This window comes from Mus caroli, chromosome 10 (genome assembly GCF_900094665.2).
Source record: "Mus caroli chromosome 10, CAROLI_EIJ_v1.1, whole genome shotgun sequence".
In the NCBI taxonomy this organism is placed as follows: Eukaryota; Metazoa; Chordata; class Mammalia; order Rodentia; family Muridae; genus Mus; species Mus caroli.
Window position 1 is genome coordinate 50,269,663 of NC_034579.1, and position 20,933 is coordinate 50,290,595.

Genomic DNA, 20,933 nt, shown 5'->3' on the forward strand with positions numbered 1-20,933 from the left:
TACACACAATGAAACATAAAAACAGGGACTGGGGTGACAGCTCAAGGTAAGAGTATCTGGTGTTCTTGCAGAGGACTTGGTTTGATCCCCAACATGCAAATGGTGGCTTGCAATCATCTGCAATGTTGTTCTAATGGATCTGACGTAGATCCATTAGACACCAGGTGCTCCATCCCCTGTGCTCCATCGACACCAGGTACACACATGAAGTACTTACATACATAAAGGCAAAAGACTCATGCACATTAAATGAATAGATCTAATTTAAAAAATAAAATCTTTAAAATTATTTTAAGAGAATCATAGGTAGGAAAAAAAAAACCTGCATAGAGTTGACTGAATAGGTCTGTGCTGGTTCTGCAGAGTCCAGGCCAGAACCAAAGTGTGGAACTGTCTGGCACTACACTATTTATCAGAGATTCTGGTCAGCGTTTCTTCCCATTCAGAAATGTCTCAGCTTGAAATGCAAGTTGTGAATTTATAATGTTCAGCCCCAAAGCTAAACCAAACCTGCCAGTATTGACAAAAATACTTAATACGACTATTAAATTACACACACTCCTAATTCATTCATTTAGAAAATACAACTGATTATTTCTTTTTTATTTGGGGGGGTTGTTTGTTTGTTTGTTTGTTTGTTTTTTCTGAGACAGGGTTTCTCTATGTAGCCCTGGCTTCCCTGGAACTCACTCTGTAGACCAGGCTGGCCTCAAACTCAGAAATCCACCTGCCTCTGCCTCCCAAATGCTGGGATTAAAGGCATGTACCACCATGTCGGACACAACTAATTATTCCATAAGTGCCTTGTAAACAAAAACGTATGGTTATATTTAATTTACATGCCATTATTAAAGCAATGAGGGTCTTCATAGTTTCATGATGTGTTTTGGTCATTTTATGTATGTATGAACACATTCTATGAATTTTATGTTGCTACAGTTAAATTGAATTTTATTAATAAATCTTTTCTCAACCCACTTTTCCAAATATATTCAATGTTTGAAATATGAAAGGCATTGATGTAAGATTGAATAAAATCATAGGGTCCACCTATATCTCAAAGCACTGTGGAAGAAGAATTGAGAACTTCTGTAGTAGGTGTTTGGGTTTATATACAGGATTTCTGGGCTTTGAGTTTTTATGCCACAGCCTGGCCTATGGGCATCCTAACTGCTTAGAGGAAGAGTATGATGCAGTTTTAAAACTTGTTTTCCTTCAGTAACTTGTATAGTCAATAACACATGAGACTATCACAGATTATTTAGAGACTCTATGTAATATAATCCTGTTTCAACAATAAATATTGTTGAATTTTTATATTTATATTTAATTATAATTCATATTTATATAATTTCCCATCCATCATCATGAGACTTTTATAACATTTCCAGTTTGTCCTGGTCATTATAAGAACAGCCTTCAAAGTATTTAGCAGTGTCTGAGAATAATGCAAGAAGAAAAAACAGGCTTATTTAATCACGGATCATTCATTTTAATGAATACAGAGTGTTGAGTCAATAATATTTTTGCGATAATAAAAGAAATGTCTCTGAAGCTATTTTAAATTCCCCATACCATACTTGAGCAAAGTAGAAGCTTGGTTTGTAAATTCTTTTGAGTATTCACCATGTACTAGGCAATGTGATAGGTCCTGGGAATTTAGCACAAAATAAAATAAAATCTCTGATCTTTTGGATTTGTATTCCTCTATATGGTGGTAGGAAAAGAACTGATAAGTTTAAAAGTCTGATGAAAAAAATATTGTAGAAAAAATAAGCCAGGAACAAGGCAAGAAAATGAGAATGGAAAAATAGAGAGAGGCAAGAACACAGAAAAGAAAAATGTGGAAACGAGCCGGGAGGATGCCTTCAAAGTGGTGTCTCATGCAGAAGAAAAATGAAGCAGCTGATGCAAGAGTGAGCTTTGTGTGTTTGGGGCACAGAAATATGAGAAGAGAGAAAACCCAGATGCAATCTTACAGTCAGCTGTGTCCTAGAAAGTACAGTCAGCCTTTATAAGATGTTAGCTTTTGTCCCCACAGGACTCTAACATTAAACTTTGAATGAGATCCTAAGAGGTACCGCGAGGAACTAAGTTATGTAGCTTTGTGACTTATCATATCCTTGGGTAGAAATAAAATATTTCACCCACATTTCAAATGCTGTTATCCAGGTTGCCTGTCATTTCTTCCCCTTTCTTCTATTTCTTATCTTTTCCTTGCTTCTCTTTTGTGTGTGGATGAGCCATTGTATTCAGAGGCTTGAGGATGGGGAGGTGGTGAACTTATCCATGTGATTGAATGCTCTTAGCTAGTGACATCTTTCTGGCCTCTTCACTAAACCAGAGAAGTTTATGTTTTTCATGTCCCTTTCAGGAATCTCTTTTCTTCATGCTCACAGAGTAGAGAGGATAATTTCCTATACTCCCAACTTGCACATTTCTTATAGCCAAATGAGTCTGAAAAGGAGAGCTGGTCTGTTAGAATCCACACCAATATCCTTCATAAGATTCCTGTGACCCAGGTATGGTCATTCAGTTTGTTCAGTAGTAGGAAACCTGGGCCACTTAAAAAAAATAGTCTCATACGAATCAGACAGAGTAAGATCCGGGTGATCCTAGAACAAAGAAATGGTTTCCTAAGGGCAGCAGAGTTCTACCAGTCTTTTCTAAGCATACCACCTCTAAGTCACAGTCTTCTCATTAGGACATTGGAGGAAAACTGTGGAGCTCATGGAACTGTGGTAATGAGCTAAAAAGTATTAACAAAGTGATTTTCTTTATGGCCATTCCTAATGACTGATGCCTTAGAAAAGTTTGAAAGACATCATGCAATGCTCATTAGGGAAGGTTCAAGCTTCCAATTATATTGGAGAGTGACATTCTTTTCCAGAAATATGGTATCTCAAAAATGGAAAGTTCTAGAGGAAGCTGAGAAGCTGATCGAAAAGACCCCATTAAATCATAGGCATATGGTCTGAATTACCAAGAGTATGAGGACAGTTTTCAAGCTGAAATTCACCACTACAGTGACTATTTAATATGACAGCTGAGTAGACACCAGCTTGGCTACAGGATTGGCCTTTGGTCACTTAAGCAGTGTGTGTTCCAGGCTAGGCAGGATAATTTTTAATGGTTTTCTTTCTGAACTATGATACTGTGAATAGTTAGGTCCCAAGATTAAAGGCAAAGGACAAAGGAATAAATACAAGAACTGTTCATTCCTTTTGGAAGATCTCATCTTTCTTTTCTATCAAATGATGGTCTGAGACTAAATGTTCCTGAAATTCTTTGCAGAGTTTGATTTTATACATTAAAAAGTGTTAGAATTGAACTCTATTCTGCTGTCCTGTAAAACCTAAAGAGATGACTTGATAGCAAACATTCGGTTCTCTGACTTTTTCAAATGAATTATCACAGGAACCCATTAATTCTGTATCTTGTGAAGAGAGGCAAGTGTCACTGTGGGCCATAGGACAAGAAAAAAATTCCAACTTTCAGAATTCAAATATATACCTAAAGCATTTTGCTTTAATCTTTCATGTCTGACTTCAGATTATTTCCAACTCAGATGACAGAAAGCAATTTGCAGCTAAGTGCCTAACACCCAAACACTTTTGGTGGCTTGTTTCATATCTGGACTTATGAGCCCTACTTGAATATCCCATCATGCAAAGTGCCTGACAAGCTCTGCCTTTCTTAAAATGCCATGTCTTTGGAGATTTTCACCTGGCTTTCTATTCCAATCACTGCACTAAGCCTAAATCAATGAACCTTCTCTTTCCTTCCTTCTTTCCCAATAACTGCCTATGTTGGAAGTAGAAAAGAGGGGGGAAATCAAGTTTTGTGTAACTTTTTTTTTTAATGCTACACTCTACTGGTGTATGTAATGAAAACAGAAAACTCTTAAATATATACAGCTGATCACTATGTCACAATAAATTAGAATTAAAGTAGATGGGTAAAATATTTGTGACATATTCCATACATATTATTAAGAAGGAGAATTTAAATTCCTGGAAACTAGGCGTAGATGATTCAGATTGCAAGTGAATTCAGCTAAAAAAGGAAGATATTTTCTATCCATGGCCACCGCATAACAGAATTTCATTAGCTCAGATGCTCGATAATCTCCCCAAGTTAAGGTATAGTTTACATAAAAATTGAATGAAATATTCACTGATCATTTTTATTCCTATTAATGTAACTTTTAAAAGTAATGATGAAAGATGAAATTTCAATCAATTCCTTGAATCAAATTTAGTAAGAGGAGATACATAAATAGATGTTAAGTAGAAGAAATATGGCAAGGGCAAAACAAAGATAAAGCCAACAGTAAGATTTACTCTTTTAGTAATATTTTAGTAATATTTAAGCAGAGAATGTATTACTACTACCAGAATAATTATGTTAAGGAACAGATTTCTGCAACCAAGTTTACCTGAAACAACATTCCCATTGCCTTGGTAACTACCATTCTAGTCTCTGGTTGTTAGTTTGAGGTTTTAAATTCCATATACAATTGAGATCATGACTGGTTTATCTTGCTTACCATGTTTTTTTTTTTTTTTCATCCATCTCTGGGTTTTGCAAATGAGCTATCTAGTCTTTTTAAGGCTGGATGATATTTTCCTCTCTCTATAGAATTTGGTATCTGCTCATCATTGATAGACATTTCAAATTGTGAATAACAAAAAACCTAGGATAGCAAAAACTATTCTCAACAATAAAATTTTATGAGGTCCCATTTGTTAATTCTTGATCTTATAGTACAACACATTGGTGTTGTTTCCAGGAAGTTTTCACTGGTGCCCATATGTTTGAGGCTATCCCCCATTTTCTCCCCTATATGTTTCAGTGTCTGGGGTTTTATGTGGAGTTCCTTCTGTAAGGCAAAGGATACTGTCAATAAGACAAAAAGGCAACCAACAGTTTGGGAAAAGATCTTTACCTATCCTAAATCCGATAGAGGGCTATTATCCAATATATACAAAGAACTCAAGAAGCTGGACTCCAGAAAACCAAGTAACCCTATTTAAAAATGGGGTACAGGGCTAAACAAAGAATTCTCAACTGAGTAATCCTGAATGGCTGAGAAACACCTGATAAAATGTTCAACATCCTTAATCATCAGGAAAATGCAAATCAAAAGAATCCTGAGATTCTACCTCATACCAGTCTGAATAGATAAGGTCAAAAAATCAGGTGACAACAGATGCTGGCAAGAATGTGGAGAAAGAGGAATACTCCTCCATTTCTGGTGGGATTGCAAGCTGGTACAACCACTCTGGAAATCAGTTTGGTGGTTCCTCAGACAATTGCACATAGTGTTACCAGAGGATCCAGCGATACCACTACTGAGCATATACCCAGAAGATTTTATAACAGGTAATAAGAAAACATGCTCCAGTATGTTCATAGCAAACTTATCTATAATAACCAGTAGCTGGAAACAACTCAGATGTCCTTCAACAGAGGAATGGATACAGAAAATATACAATGGAGTACTTACACAATGGAGTACTATGCGGCTATCAAAAAGAATGAATTTATGAAATTCTTAGACAAATGGATGGATCTGTAGGATATCATCCTGAGTGAGGAAACCCAATCACAAAAGAAAACACATGATATGCACGCACTGATAAGTGAATATTAGCTCAGAACCTCGGAATACCCAAGATACAATTCACAAAAAATATGAAACTCAAGCAGGAAGACCAAAGTGTAGATACTTTGATCTTCTTAGAAGGGGGAACAAAGTACCCATTGAAGGAGTTACAGAGACAAAGTGTGGAGCAGATACTGAACGAATGACCATCTAGAGCCTGCCCTATCTGGGGATCCATCTCATAAACAACCACCAAAACCAGACACTATTGTGGATGCCAACAAGAGTTTGCGGACAGGAGCCTGATATAGCTGTCTCCTGAGAGGTTTTGCCAGTGCCTGATAAATACAGAAGTGGATGCTCACAGCCATTCATTGGACTAAGCACAGGGTCCCAAATGAAGAAGCTAAAGAAAGGACCCAGGAGCTGAAGCGGTTTGCAGCCTCCTTGGAGGAACAACAATATGAACTAAGTAGTATCTCCAGATCTCGCTGGGACTAAACCACCACCACCCAAAGAAAAACCATGGTGGGACTCATAGTTCTAGCTGCATATTTAGCAGAGGATGGCCTATTAGATCATCAATGGGAGGAGAGGCCCTTGGTCCTGTGAAGGCTCTATGCCCCAGTATAGGGAACTGTCAGGGCCAGAAATTGTGGGTAGTTTTGGTGAGCAGGAGAATAGGGGTTTTTCAGAGGGGAGACTAGGAAAGGGGATAACATTTGAAATGTAAATAAAGAAAATATCTAATAAAAATAATAGAATGCTTATTAATAAAAATAAATAAATGATGCTTCAGTGAATAGTGTAATTCTCTTAGAGTTACTGTTGTGGTGAAAATCCATGAACAAAGAACCAAGTTGGCAGTTTGTGTATGTGTGTGTGTGTGTGTGTGTGTGTGTATGGGGGAGGTTATTTGGCTTTACATATTCCATGTAGTCTTTTGATGAAGGTCAAGGCAAGAACTCAAATAGGACAGGAATTTGGAGGCATGTGGTGATGGGGGGGACATGGAAGAATGTTGCTTATTGGCTTCCTTAAGTGTGTTTACTTAAAGCACCCAGGGTTAGGTTCTCCTACATGAATCACTCATCAAGAAAATTCCCATAGGCTTGCCTTTAGCCCAATCTTATGAAGACAATATCCTTTTTTTAATTTTTTAAAAAATTTTAAAATTATTTTATTAGATACTTTCTTTATTTACATTTCAAATGTCATCCCCCTTTCTAGTTTCCCCTCCAAAATTTCACTATCCCCTTCCCCTACCCCTTGGTCCCCAACCCACCCACTCCCATTCCCAATCCTGGCATTCCCCTATATGGAGGCATAGAACTTTCACAGGACCTAGTGCCTCTCCTCCCATTGATGACTGACTAGGCCACCCTCATCTACATATACAGTTAGAGCCACATGCCCCACCATGTGTTTTCTTTGATTGGTGGTTTAGTTCCAAGGAGCTCTAGAGGTACGGACTAGTTCATATTGATGTTCCTCCTATGGGGCTTCAGACCCCTTCAGCTTCTTGGGTATTTTCTCTAGCTCCTCATTGGGGACCCTGTGCTCTGTCCTATGGATGATTGTGAGCATCCACTTATATATTGCCAAGCACTGACAAAGGCCCTCAGGAGACAGATATATCAGACTCCTGTCATCAGGCTCTTGTTGGCATCTGCCATAGTGTGAAGACAATATCTTAATTGAAGTACCTTCTTCACATATACTATTTTTTTCATATAACTAGCCAAGATAACCTCTTTGGGAAAATTAATTTTGTTTTTAATATATTCCAAACTATGTATCACTTTCTGAAGTATATGACAGTACAGTTTAATTTTGAGGTTCCTGCATATTAATTTCCATAATGGTTATAGTAGTATTTTTTAACCTCATTTAATTGTGATTCTACAGATCATTGACAAACTTTTATTCATCCTGACAGGTATGAGGTTATATGATGTTGTAGATTTAATATTCTTGAGACCAATGATTAGTGGTGTTTAGTTTTATGGAATAAAACTATTAGGTATTTGTATGCATTGTTTTAAAAATTATCTATCTTCCCATTTCAGTTATTTCAGTTAATGTTTTTGTTTGTTTTTTTTTTTTTTTTTTGCTATTATCTGTGTTGCTTACTTCTTGGAATTAACCATTATGATAAATTTTGATGTACAAATATTTTCTCCTCTTTGTAAGGGTCTAGGTTCCCTCTTCAGCATATGGACATGAAATGCATCTTTTCTTATCATTTAATTTGACTTTCACATATTTAAATTAAATTTATAAATGCAAAGAAAGTGTAAGAAACTTTTAAAACAGATACCTACATTAGTGTTAGAAAAATAAAATTGCAGGATACAATTGCAAAAGAAACTTACAGACACTTCTATGATTCCAATTATAGTAAAATGAAATAGTGGTCATAAGTTAGAAAATAAAAACATAAGAATTTTATCTAGAATAAGAAAAGATATTCAATACAGGAAAGTTATTTTTGGATCAGTGGAAATAGCCTCAAATGTAACATATAATCAGAAACACACAAATTCCCATCAATGGCATTTCTGTGTATTTACAGTTAAGATCTACCTAGAACTACTAAGAGTTAAATATTCAAAATAATCAGTTAGACTTCATTCTGTCAAGATAGATGCAACTAGACAATATCAAATAAATTTTTAAAAAATGTTATATATTTAATTTTGTAGGAAATTTGATCTAACATGCTAAGCTCTTTGTAACTTTTTTGTCCTGGTGACTACAGGTAAATTCATGCATTAGGACATTCCAATTTCTCAGGTTATTACACATTAACAGATAGGTAATATCCTTCAAATTTCAGATTGGCCATAATGCAAGTTGCTTCATTAACTCAGAAAACAGCCTTCAGTTTTAAACAGTTGCTCAGTTAGTTCCTGATGATGGCCTCCCTGGAGAGCATTTATTTTCAAATGACTAAATACAGAGCTCAACCTAAAGATTAACGTAGCTATAAAATTATTAACACAGTTCAGTGCAGATGCTGAGCCTCCCCACCTACGTACTGTCCACATGAAACATCTTTGTCTCAAACTAAGTCCAATTTAATCTGAAATGTGCAGATATTTTACAGTCCATCAGTTCATAAATACCACCATGGTTGTCACCACACCTTTGGGAAGTTTGGAAAACTGGTATTTTCACAATAGCAGATTGACCTTGGAATAACTTTTGTAAAATAGAAGTAATGTTCTACACCACTTATAACCTAGTATTAGAGTCAAAACACTGCAGAATTTCTAATATTGGTAAATCACAAAATTGATGTGTTTATCTCTTCCAAATTACCAAGAGCAAAACATATTAAAATTTGCCATAAATCAACTGAGTTTGGAAACAGGAAGCTCAAAGAAGCCAGTCTTACTCATTTTCTCTTATGATGGTAATAAAGAGTGTGAATTTTGTGGAAATTGAATTTTGAAATAGTTAATGGCAGTGGCTCTAACTGCAACATATTACTAAGTTTAGGTAAGTTTCTGCCAGTATTTATTTTCTTTTTAGTCTTTCTACCATACTAGAAGATACAAGAGAAAGAAATTTATTAAAATCCTCTGCTTGGTTATTCAGTACTGCAACAAAAAGAATAATTTCCTTTCTCTTCCCACTGGCTATATGAACTCTGCAAGTCTCAAGCTGGGCTTGGTATTTAATAACAATTTGACTTTCTTAGATTCACTTTCTTAGAGTTACTTCCTATTGACAGAGAGTAAAACAAAGCAAGGTCACTGAGGCATAAATTATGATCCCCCACACACTTATCTTTTTGCCCCGTTCAAATATTTAGAGCTGCATTCTCTAGCCTGCCCTCACTTAGGTAAGCATCTGAGTCTACGAAGCAATGCAGAAGCAGCAACAGGAAGGCATGAGCAGAGACATCCCCAGGGGTTTTGTCAGTGTAATAAGGGGCACACTGAAGGGCAGGAATGAGTCCATCTTGTCCAGATGCAAGGTCGATGCCTCTGCGCCATTGTGGCAATGCATCCATCTTTAGTTGCGCTTGGCTTTGTTGCCTTGTCTCACGATGCTGATTTATTTCTAGGAAACCTTGTCATGAAAATGAAGAATGTATTTGGTCCCTTGAAAAATGTGACTAGTTTTTCCCACAGTTCCTCATGCAGGGTAAGCCTGCAGAGCTTGTGACCTTGCCTTGTGTTACTCCACGTCAATAGGAAGTAACTGTAAGGAAGAGAATGAAATCTTTGCCCGTACTGATATTCATTTAAACTATCCCATGGTATAATAACAACTCCTGTGTGATCCAGATTGCTCCAGGTGTCTCGAGAATATGGGCTTATTGGGGATTATGTACTAGGTAATAGACAGATGTTGGTGTTTTAACATTTAAGCATTTAAATATCAAGTACAGTAAACTTCTATATGTTTGTTATAGACATAGATGATCATTATTTACATTTTTAGGCATATTCCATCATAGAGTCTACATTAAAACCATTTTCCTTGTCATGCATCTTAATTTCAGAAAGATGATAAGTAATTATTTGTCTGTTCTTGATTCCAATAAAACACACACACACACACACACACACACACACCCCTTTCAAATGCCCACTTCGCTGGAGGGGACTCAATGATCATATTTGCTGAGGAAGGTCAGCCTGGCCTGCCAGAGCTGCTTAGATGCTTCCTCTCTACAGCTAAACTGAGTGGGAAAGTAGGTGATCAAAGCTCTTTGTGATCTGAGAAGGGCTGGGGGCCTCAGTGTTCCCAGAAGCATCTGGCTGAGCAATTCCCTCTCTCTATGTTCATTTCCACAGGGAAATTAGAAGTACCTCCGTTGATAATGTCCCGCTGACTCACTCTGCATTAGGCTCCATATGCACCTGACTCTCTGACCCTGTTCCTCACATACTTCCATCTAATACATTTGTATTCACTTTACCATCTTTATTAGAAAAACATTGCACCCGAATGAGGCATTTTATTTTATTTTATATTTTATTTTATTTTATTATTGGATATTTTATTTATTTACATTTCAAATGTTATTCCCTTTCCTGGTTTCCCCTGGAATCCCCCAGCATCCAACTCACTTGTAAACATGCAGATGTACTGTTGGGATATAGGGCTGCCTTGTTCAGCCTTGATGTGATTGTATCTGCCTGGCCTTAATATATAACTTGTTATGATGTGTTTGCTTGATGTCCCTGGGAGGCCTGCTCTTCTGACAGGTGGTGCGGGTGGTATCTAGGGGAGAGAGGAGGTGTGTTGTGGGGGTGCTGGGAGAGGGGAAGGTGAAGAAGGGAGAACTGCAGTCTGGATAAAATGTATGAGAGAATAAAAAATTAAAATCAAAACAAAACCAATGGATCAAAATTACAAGGCAAGTCGGCTTTATTTAAATTTTCTGACATTATTTTCAACAGTTATAAGCGTATTAAAGCTATGTTTTATATTTCCTTTCCATTCAGTTCTTTATTTTACTACCTGGAGAAAAGCTGTCAGTTAGAGGATTTTGTAGCTAAGTCAGGCTCAGAGTATTTAAATGTATATCCTGGACCACGGAGCAATATAAGGAAATAAAAACCATGACTGAATTTTCTCTAAATTTAGATCTGAAGAAATAATAGCAATAAAACAAATATTACAATAAAAATATTATAATAAAATGAAAAGGTAGGGTTTAGATTGACATTTATTTTTTGCATGAAAACAATGAAAATTCTAAAATATTATTTCCTAGTTTTATAGCTGACCAAAACTCACTTCAATTACTGAATGGACTGTTTTTTTTTTTTTTTTCTTATTTAGTATCATATGGGAAGCAAAATCAATAAAACATAAAATATATGCCTTGGGTTTGAATGATACAATAATTTTTTATGATCCTTTTTGTAAAATTTCTAAAAAGGTCTAATTTTATGAAATAACAGATTTTAAATTTTGATTTCTACAAAGAAGTAAATAAAGAAATTATGTAAGAAAGTACAAATCTTTATGTTTAAGTGTAACATATTTAAGATAAAAAAACATGCTATGAGTTGACTCTAAATATTTAAAGACAACCAAGCAAAAATTGGTACTTTTTCTCATGAGACAATTGATACATACTTTAAGTAGGTGAACTTTAAGGTCCTGTGCAGTTATGGCTGGCTGGCTCTTATAACAAGTAAAAGATCCCTTATCAGATAAAAATGATAGTTTCCCATTAGTCTTTTAATCCAAAACAATGCATTTATACTTACATAGAACTTACTAATTCAATAAGACAACGTATATTCTTAGATGATCACTTTATGAAAACATACAATCTGTCAAATGTAATTGATACATTCTTTCTAATATATTTTTGTGAGTGTAACAAATAGGTATAAGTTCATTTAACAAACTGAATAATTTAATGAAGTTTTGCTAAACTATGATTTCCTTAGCTATCCATTGAATTTGCTTTTTGTAAAATTTTACATTGTGTTTTTACTTGCAAACATGAATCATTGTAGCCAATTAGATATGAATCAGCCAAACCTTTAGACATTAGTTAAAAACAGTTTTCAAGCTCTCTAGCCATATGAATTTTGTTTTGGAGTGTTATAATAAATATAGAATTATCAAAACTTATTTAATTATAAGAAGAATTTTACTTGAACAATAATACAGTTTTAAACATCAAAGCATTAACATAATTGGTATACTTAAAATTTTTCAATTAGTTAACACATATGAGATACTAGATTAATGAAAGAAATGTTATCAAATAGTATCATACAGCTTAGGTGCTGGAATCCACAAATCTTCACAAGACAGGATAAACAAAATTCTATTACTAGTAAAACCTGGCATTCATCTTTATGATAGAAATCATTTTCTTTTGAAGCATTGCAAAATCAAGCCCTGGGAGGAGAAAAGAGATGGTTTATTGTGTCACATTGCCTCTCAAGTGGCGGCTACTATACCCAGGTTCTCTGCACTTGTGTTAGCTTCTACCTATGGAAAGCTCTGTGCCCTGTTCACACATTCCAGCTCCAAGTCATCTAGTAACCTTGGGCTGCTCAGGATAGTCCCCATGATTAATAGTGATAGACAAAGATGTCAGAACCTTTACAGAGAGTTTGACCCTGAGCTTTGTGATGGAGCTCATCCTTTTAACTCTATTTCCATCTGTCTTTACAAAGATCCTCACACGGTGTTGCACACTCTGAAGAAAGTCTACTTTTTTGTACAAGTTGTTATTGCTTCAGCTAAGCTCTCAGAGGGTCAGCAGCTTGAACCACCATTTGATTATTTCCTGAGGTAAAGGCCAACCTAATTCATTTTGTAACCCTAGTACCTAGCACAACACCTGAGGCACAGGGGGCTCAGTGACTAAGTAGATGTAAAAATGAAGAAATTAATACTTAAGCTGGCATTATGCACCATAAAAACAGAAAACTTGCATGTGTATCATAGATCTCTGATTATAGTAGTACAACTGTGACTTACTGCTAAATCAACCTTAAGCATTTTCTAAATAAGATCTTGGTTATATATACGTTTTGCTCAGAAAAAGACCCAACAAAATTAATAATGTATAAAATCAACAGAAATGGTGGTATATTTAATCACTGTTGATATGAACTAATAATTATTTTTCCAGATATCATCTACCTAGTTATAATATACATCACACTGAAAAATAAAAATAATTCTATACATTTGTATGTGTTAAATACTTAAACATTCATACAAATATATTCAAAATACATGTTTAATAAGATAGGTTCTGTTTAGCCATTTGAAAGTTTGGGGAAAGTGAGATGAAATATTAATATCTATCACTCATTTATGTAGTTGCATGATATAGCAAAACAAAATATAGACTAAATCTCTATTTTGTAATGAAGAACTCAAGAACAATCTGTGTGAGACTAAAAAATAAAAAATTCTTGACATTAAAAGGAAATAACAGAGTTCAATATTCCCATTGTAATTGTTCTCTCTCCCAAATCACTGTTTTCTTAATTAAAATGTAGTACCTGGTAACCCCATAGGTGTATTATAAACTCATTGTATAAAATATTTATAATTATTGAACAAGGGACCCATAGTAATAAAATCCAAAAATTCACAATATAATGTGCTGATAAAAGCACCTGAACGTGTCAATTGAGTGAATTTTCTTAAAATTGCTACATTCCTAATATTCATTAATTCACTATGTAAGCAGTCATTGACATCTACTTTGAACTGGGCAGGCAGTACATGAATTAATGTGAAACTTTTATTTACTCGAAAGTGCTTACTGTTTAGAGAGATGAACAAATATCTTTAGCAATACAACGGAGGGAAGTCATAGTGATAAATAAACGTTATGAGCTAAGAGCACTAGAAAGAAACCATAAGCCCTGCTTCCTTATAATTCACCATGCTCTGATTTATAAAACTGGGAGTAGAAAGTTTTTTATTGACATTCTATCATATAGACAAGATGATTGGTCCATTGTGCACATTGTTAGAGTCAGTCTCTAACATCTGTCCAAAAGGGTGAGCCAGACACATGGCTGAATATTCCAAAACTCTAATTACATATTTGATCTCTCAGAAAAAAAATCATACAAACTTCAGTGATTTAATATGTCTGTTCATCACGGAATCATTTTAGATTAAATTGGCAGGTATGTAGTGATTAAAGAAGATGTTCCTGTCCCTTGGGAAACTGTAGGTTGTTCAGTCATTATTTTACAGGAACTTAATTCAAAGGCAAATTCTTTTTTACAAACATGTCCAAACACTTTACTACATGATGCTGTATATAATTTATAGATAATCCAAATATTTTGTTTCACAGTCTGCCAAATATAGTATTTATCTTAATATGCTTAATTTAATCATTTAGATAGCTGAGTGACTTTTATGTGATTTTTTGGCATATTTTAAATGAAAACAGATTCTTCTCTCATACAATGCATCCCACCCATAGTTTTCCCTCCCCCCACTTCGCGCAGCTCCCTCCCAGCTCTCCTCTCTCCCAGGTCTACTTCCCCTCTGTTTCCCTTCAGGAAAACAGGCCACTCAGAGACAGCAACCAAACACTACAAAACAAAATAATACGTAGTCAGAAAATACTGCATATATTACAAAACACCACATTACTACATAGCTGCACCCCACCCAGTCGGAGGATAAAAGTCTCAACAACAGGCAAACCTTTAATAGTTTTTCTTTTCTTATCTTACCTTTCAGGAGAGTAAGCACATTTTCAGTGCCACAGAGAAGATTAAAAGAAAGTAGGCTAACAACAGAAGAATTGAAATATTCCCTGGAGATGACTTCCTGGGAGACGCCTCAGGAGAAAGCAACCGAACATGACAAAACAAGATACAATGACAAGGCAAAAGCCCTCATCTCAAGGCTTATCAAAACAACCCAGTAGGATGAAGAGAGTCCTGAGAGCAGGTAAAAGAGTCAGAGAAACACTCACTCACACTGTTAGGAGTCCCACAAAAACACCAAACTAACTGCTATAAACTGCTATACCATACATGCAGAGAACCTAATATAGACCCATGAAAGTCCAGTGCTTGCTGCATCAGTTTTCTGTGAGCTCATGTGAGCACTGCTTAGTTAAATCTATGGGTTTTGTGCTCTTTGGGTCCACAATCCCCTCAGACTCTTAGTCTTCTCTCCTCTTTTCCCGGAGGAGTTTCCAATCTCCACAAGGAGAGATTCAATGGACACCCCCAATTTAGACTGTTTAATTTCTGGCTGCATGTCTCTGAATAGCTCCCATCTGCTGCAGGAGAAAGCCTCTCTGATGAAGACAAGATAAAGCATTGACCTATGAGTATAGCAAAACATCATTAGGAATCATTTCATTGATTGTGTGTGCATATGTGTGAATGCATGGGTGTGTTAGACATGTTTAGTTCTACCCTAGGTCTCTGGGATATCTAGTCTAGATCCTGGCCATCCAGGTAGGAAAGGGGGTAGGCTTCCTCTCTTAGCATGCTTCTCAAGTTAACCTAGTCATTGGTTGGTAACTCCTACAAATTCATGTCTCAGAACATCTTGCAGGTAAGATAGATTGCAGGTTGATGGTTTCTGTTGCTGGGTTGGTGTCTAGGTTTCTCTTTCTGTAGCATGTGGAATACATTCCCAAACCAAAGAAATTAAAACATAGGGCTAAAGGCTCCATGGGAGTACCATCTTGACTTCTCTACCCAATGAATTATGTGGATGTTGTCCCCAGCAATGGTATCTTGCTCTCAGTTTTTAGAGAGCAATCCTCATTCCTAGCATCAGCTTTGGTTGTTTATGGGCTTCATAGTTCTTCCAAAACAAATAACAAATAAGTCATTCTAAATAGTACTGATAATAAGTGAAATTCTCAAAAAAAATCACTAACTCTTTGATAATTATAACAATTTATTGTCACACTAAGAAAACAGGTTTTCTAAACACTAAATTTTCAATAGTTGAATACAAGGCATGCAGCTGTAAGTTCATCTACTTTCTCCTTCTACAAAAGTGCTAAATCCTGGGAAAAATCCACATCGGTGGCATCCTCAGACCTCAGGGCCTGTCCTAGTGATGGAAAGAAACATGCACAAGAGAACACACTCAGGAAGAGCATTCTGTAGGTACAATGAACTGCAAAGAGCTAGTGGACAAAAGCAAGAGGAAAGGGTTACCTTGAGACAGCACATAGGTCACTGAACTTGAGATGGTTTCACAGAGAATGTAAGTTTTAATACATTTATGCTGGGGAGGACATAGTTTAACCATGGACCTAGGGGAAAAAAAGAATAGGATAGTAGATGAAATATATAGTTCTTGAACATCATTTGTACCAAACAGCTTAAGTTTAGATAGTGTGAGATTTGAATTCTATGAAAATTTCCATTGAGCCTTTTCTATAAGCAGTCAGGAATTATTTTGCCTATAGTGATAATTAATCTTAGCTAGGTGGAAGAAAAATATTTTCTTCTGAAAAATGATAGTGTGAAATTACTATAATATGATCGCTGGATTAGTTTATCCAATTATGGCTTATTTAATTAATTAAGACTAAGCAGGAAACATGCTACATTTATACATATAGGAGAAATTTCTTCTCCCTCCAATTTCTATGACTTGGATAAACCATATTACAATATTTTATTGTGTTATTCTTATACTGACAAAAACCAGAACAGACTTACTGAAGTGCAGAATTGCAAGAAAGTTCAAGCACATTTGGTCAATCAAGCCATATAATTTAAAAATAGCTGTTCATGGACTTTTATAAAATAGCATTTTCAGGGTTTATCATTTCTTATCAAATGTTCCAGGAGGAAAGGTAGTAATTTTTTCTATTTCTATGGAATACACATTTTAAAAAAGATAAATTGTACACACAAAAAAAGAATGTGTTTGAAATGAATTTTGGGCACTCATTTGAAGTTTCAAATGACCTTCCTTTAGACCTGTCAGTCTCTATGCTCAGAACAATTTATGTCTGTGAAACCCATTTCCCTTCTCACACTTTTAATCTGCTCCTTTTAATTCCATGCTGTATGGATGTCAATGAGTACTTCAGTAATGAAACATACCCTTTCTGTTTACACAGTGACAGGTACCTTTAGAAGTAAATTAGTATAACCTCTTGTTCTGGGATTAAACACTACCACTATTAATGGAGAGATTTTTGCTCTTGCCTACATCAATTCCAATGTAAGTTTCTAAAACTTTTGGATGAGAAAAAGTGAATGCTACTCCTTTATGTTAATCTGTTCTATTATCTGTACATTGTTAAATTTGCATATCATTTGGTTTTCAATTTTCTACTTTTCCAATTTGATAGGTTCATAAGTCAACTCATTTCTCTAAGTTTCTCTACCATCGTATTAGCAATTAAACGGAAATAAAATACTTTAATGACTGCTTTTCTGAAATTGCTGACCTCTATTTGTACTGCAAACACCAAAAGGATTTAATCACAAATCCAAATTCTTCTTAGAAATTTCATGGGATAATCACTAATAGAAGAGAAATGGAATATCTAAGTATGTTTAGAGAAAATTAGAATGGGTGAAAAATTACCATATTTTATTAACTATGATGAAAATTTAAGTATTGTCTAAAATTACATTACTATCAATCTAGTAGGTCATGCTGTTTCCTTGAAAACTCATGGGCTCTCCTTCCTTCATTGTTGCTATATTTTATACATATACATGCGGATATTCATATAATCCTAAATATAACCTGCTCAGTCTGAAGAAGGAAGCTCCCACTTACAGTCTCAGGGCTGACCATCACTGAGCACCAGACAACCAATTGTTGTGCTCTTGCCTAGGAAAAATTTCTCCCATTCTCAGCCTTCCTTGGCTGCCTGCAGTTCTTTGTTTAGATAGAGGCCTCATAGGCTTTTCCCCAGCCACTTGGCTAAGACTATTGTTATTATTGTTAAGTTCATGTTTTAGAGTCATGTTGGTGAGACTTTACGAGAGTAGCTCCTAACATTTGAAGGAGACACTATCACAGCAAACTCTCTGATCCCCTGGCTCTTTCAATCTTTCTGTCCCCTCTTTCACAAATTCCCTGAGCCTTAGGTGTGGGAGTGTTTTATAGATGAATTTATTGGAATTGGATCCTCGACCCTGTTGTTGTGACCTTCTATAGTGGTCTGTCTGTTGCAAAGAGAAGTCTCCGTATTGAACTATGAGGACTACACTTATCTATGCGTTAAAGACAAATGTTTGGAATATTCTAAGGGACTAGTTTGCATAATCTTGAGTATAAACTTCGTAGAAGGCAACATTGTATGACAATGTAAAAAGCTTGAGCCTGCCTTCTAAGCCCTGTGAAAGGAGTTGTAATCATAAGAATAAACTTATACAAACAGTATTAAAACATGGAACTGTACCCTCCACTATATTTGAACCATGACACTGTCACCTAATGCTAGGATAATATTCAGGAAGCTGTATAGCTAGCCTCAAGCTTGAAAAATAATCTATGAAAGGGCTGCCTATGTGGGAGTTTTATGGCAATAAGAGAAAGCATATTGGCTTTTCATGCTGGGATTCAATAAATTCAACTATTGTCCATTTCATACACTAACTGGTGCTCTGCATCCGCAAAGGAAGTAAATAATTAATGTTCTAATTATCTCGCTATTGACTCAGAAGCCCGAGTGTAAAACCTTTGATCAAAATTACATCCCCAATCAGGGTGGCAAGACACACCTGTGAGGTTCAATTCTGTCAAAAAAAACTATGGATATCCCATTTTAACCTTGGAAATATGAATAACAAGGTCAAATCAGTCACAAAACTGTCATTCTGACTATTAAATGTCTTTTTTACTTTTATTTTTTTTATTATTTATTTTCTTCATTTACATTTCAAATGCTATCCTGAAGTTCCCCTATACCCCACCCCCCGCCCTGCTCCCCTACCTTCCCACTCCCACTTCTTGGCCCTGGTGTTCCTCTGTACTGGGGCATATAAAGTTTGCAAGACCAAGGGGCCTCTCTTCCCAATGATGCGCAGACACTAATGAATATGCCAGCAAGATTTTGCTGAAAGGTCCCTGATATAGTTGTCTCTTGTGAGTCAATGCCAGTGCCTGGCAAATAGAGAAGTGCATTAAATGTCTTTTAATTGCTTAAAAACAAAGGTTAGAAGTAATAATGACAAAATATTGATAGAAAATTCCTATTTGTGAGGTAGTCATTCTCAATTTACATAAACTTTAAGAAAGAGAAATATGTGGCTTTAAAAGAACAGGGCTGGTACCAGCTCAACTGTACATGGATGTACCTACATGTATCAGTGACTTCCAGGCAGCCATACATAGAGTATTTGGCACCTATTGACTCAAATGTATAGAAATAAGCTTGTCAAAAGTATTTAATATATTTTGGCTCCTTATAGACCTGTATCCAATAAAATAATTAAGAAACTTTTTGTATAACTATGCAGCTGATTCCAAATGTATATAGAAGTTCAAAGGTCCAAGTAGACTCCTGGAAACAATCATGAGACAAAAAAAAAAAATGCTACAAAATGTTAGAACATTCTCATTCCCATACCTTTTATGGAGCTCTCAGTCTCAATGCAATTACTTTATTAGTCCCAAGTCAAAGAATAAGTTCAAGTGTTGAGTTCAACAAGAGGTCTCTGTGTAATTAGGTGTCTGAGTTTCTAAAATCCATGTAATGATTCACTGAAGATGCTTTTCAAAAAAATAGTGATGGAACTATGGCACACACACACACACTCACACACACATACACACACACACACACATATATATATGTTTTGCATATATAATATATGCAAAACACAGTATTAATATCATGCAATTTTATATAGCTATTAACAAAACATACTGATTTGAAATATATTTCAAACTTATATTTTATTTTATTTTAAACAATTCTTTATTAGATATTTTCTTCATTTACTTTTCAAATGCTATCCCCAAAGTCCCTATACCATCCCCTGCCCTGCTCCCAAACCCACACACTCCTGCTTCCTGGCCCTGGCATTTCGCTGTGCTGGGACATATAATCTTTGCAAGACCAAGGGCCTCTCCTCCCAATGATAGCAGACTAGGCCATCTTCTGCTACAAATGACACTAGAGATGTGAGCCCTGGGGGTACTGGTTAGTTCATATTGTTGTTCTTCCTATAGGGTTGCAGACCCCATTAGCTCCTTGGGTACTTTCTCTAGCTCCTCTATTGGGGGCCCTGTGTTCCATCCTATAGATGACTGTGAGCATCCACTTCTTTATTTGCCAGGCACTGGCATAGCCTCAAAAAAGACAGCTATATCAGGTCCTGTCAGCAAATCTTGCTGGTATATGCAATAGTGTCTGTGTTTGGTGGCTGATTATGGGGTGGATCCCTGGATGGGCAGTCTCTGGATGGTCCTATCTTATATCTCAGCTCCAAACTTTGTCTTCGTAACTCCTTCATGGGTATTTTGTTCCCCATTCTAAGAAGGAACGAAGTATCCACACTTTGGTCTTTATTCTTCTTGAGTTTCATATGTTTTGCAAATTGTACCTTGGGTATTCTAAGTTTCTGGGCTAATATCCACTTATTAGTGAATGCATATCATGTGAGTACTTTTGTGATTGGGTTACCTCACTCAGGATAATATCATCCAGATACATCCATTTGTCTAAGAATTTCATAAATTCAATGTTTTTAATCGCTGAGTAGTACTCCATTATGTAAATGTACCACATTTTCTGTATCCATTCCTCTGCTGAGGGACATCTGGGTTCTTTCCAGCTTCTGGCTATTATAAATAAGGCTGCTATGAACATAGGGGAGCATGTGTTCTTATTACTAGTTGGAAC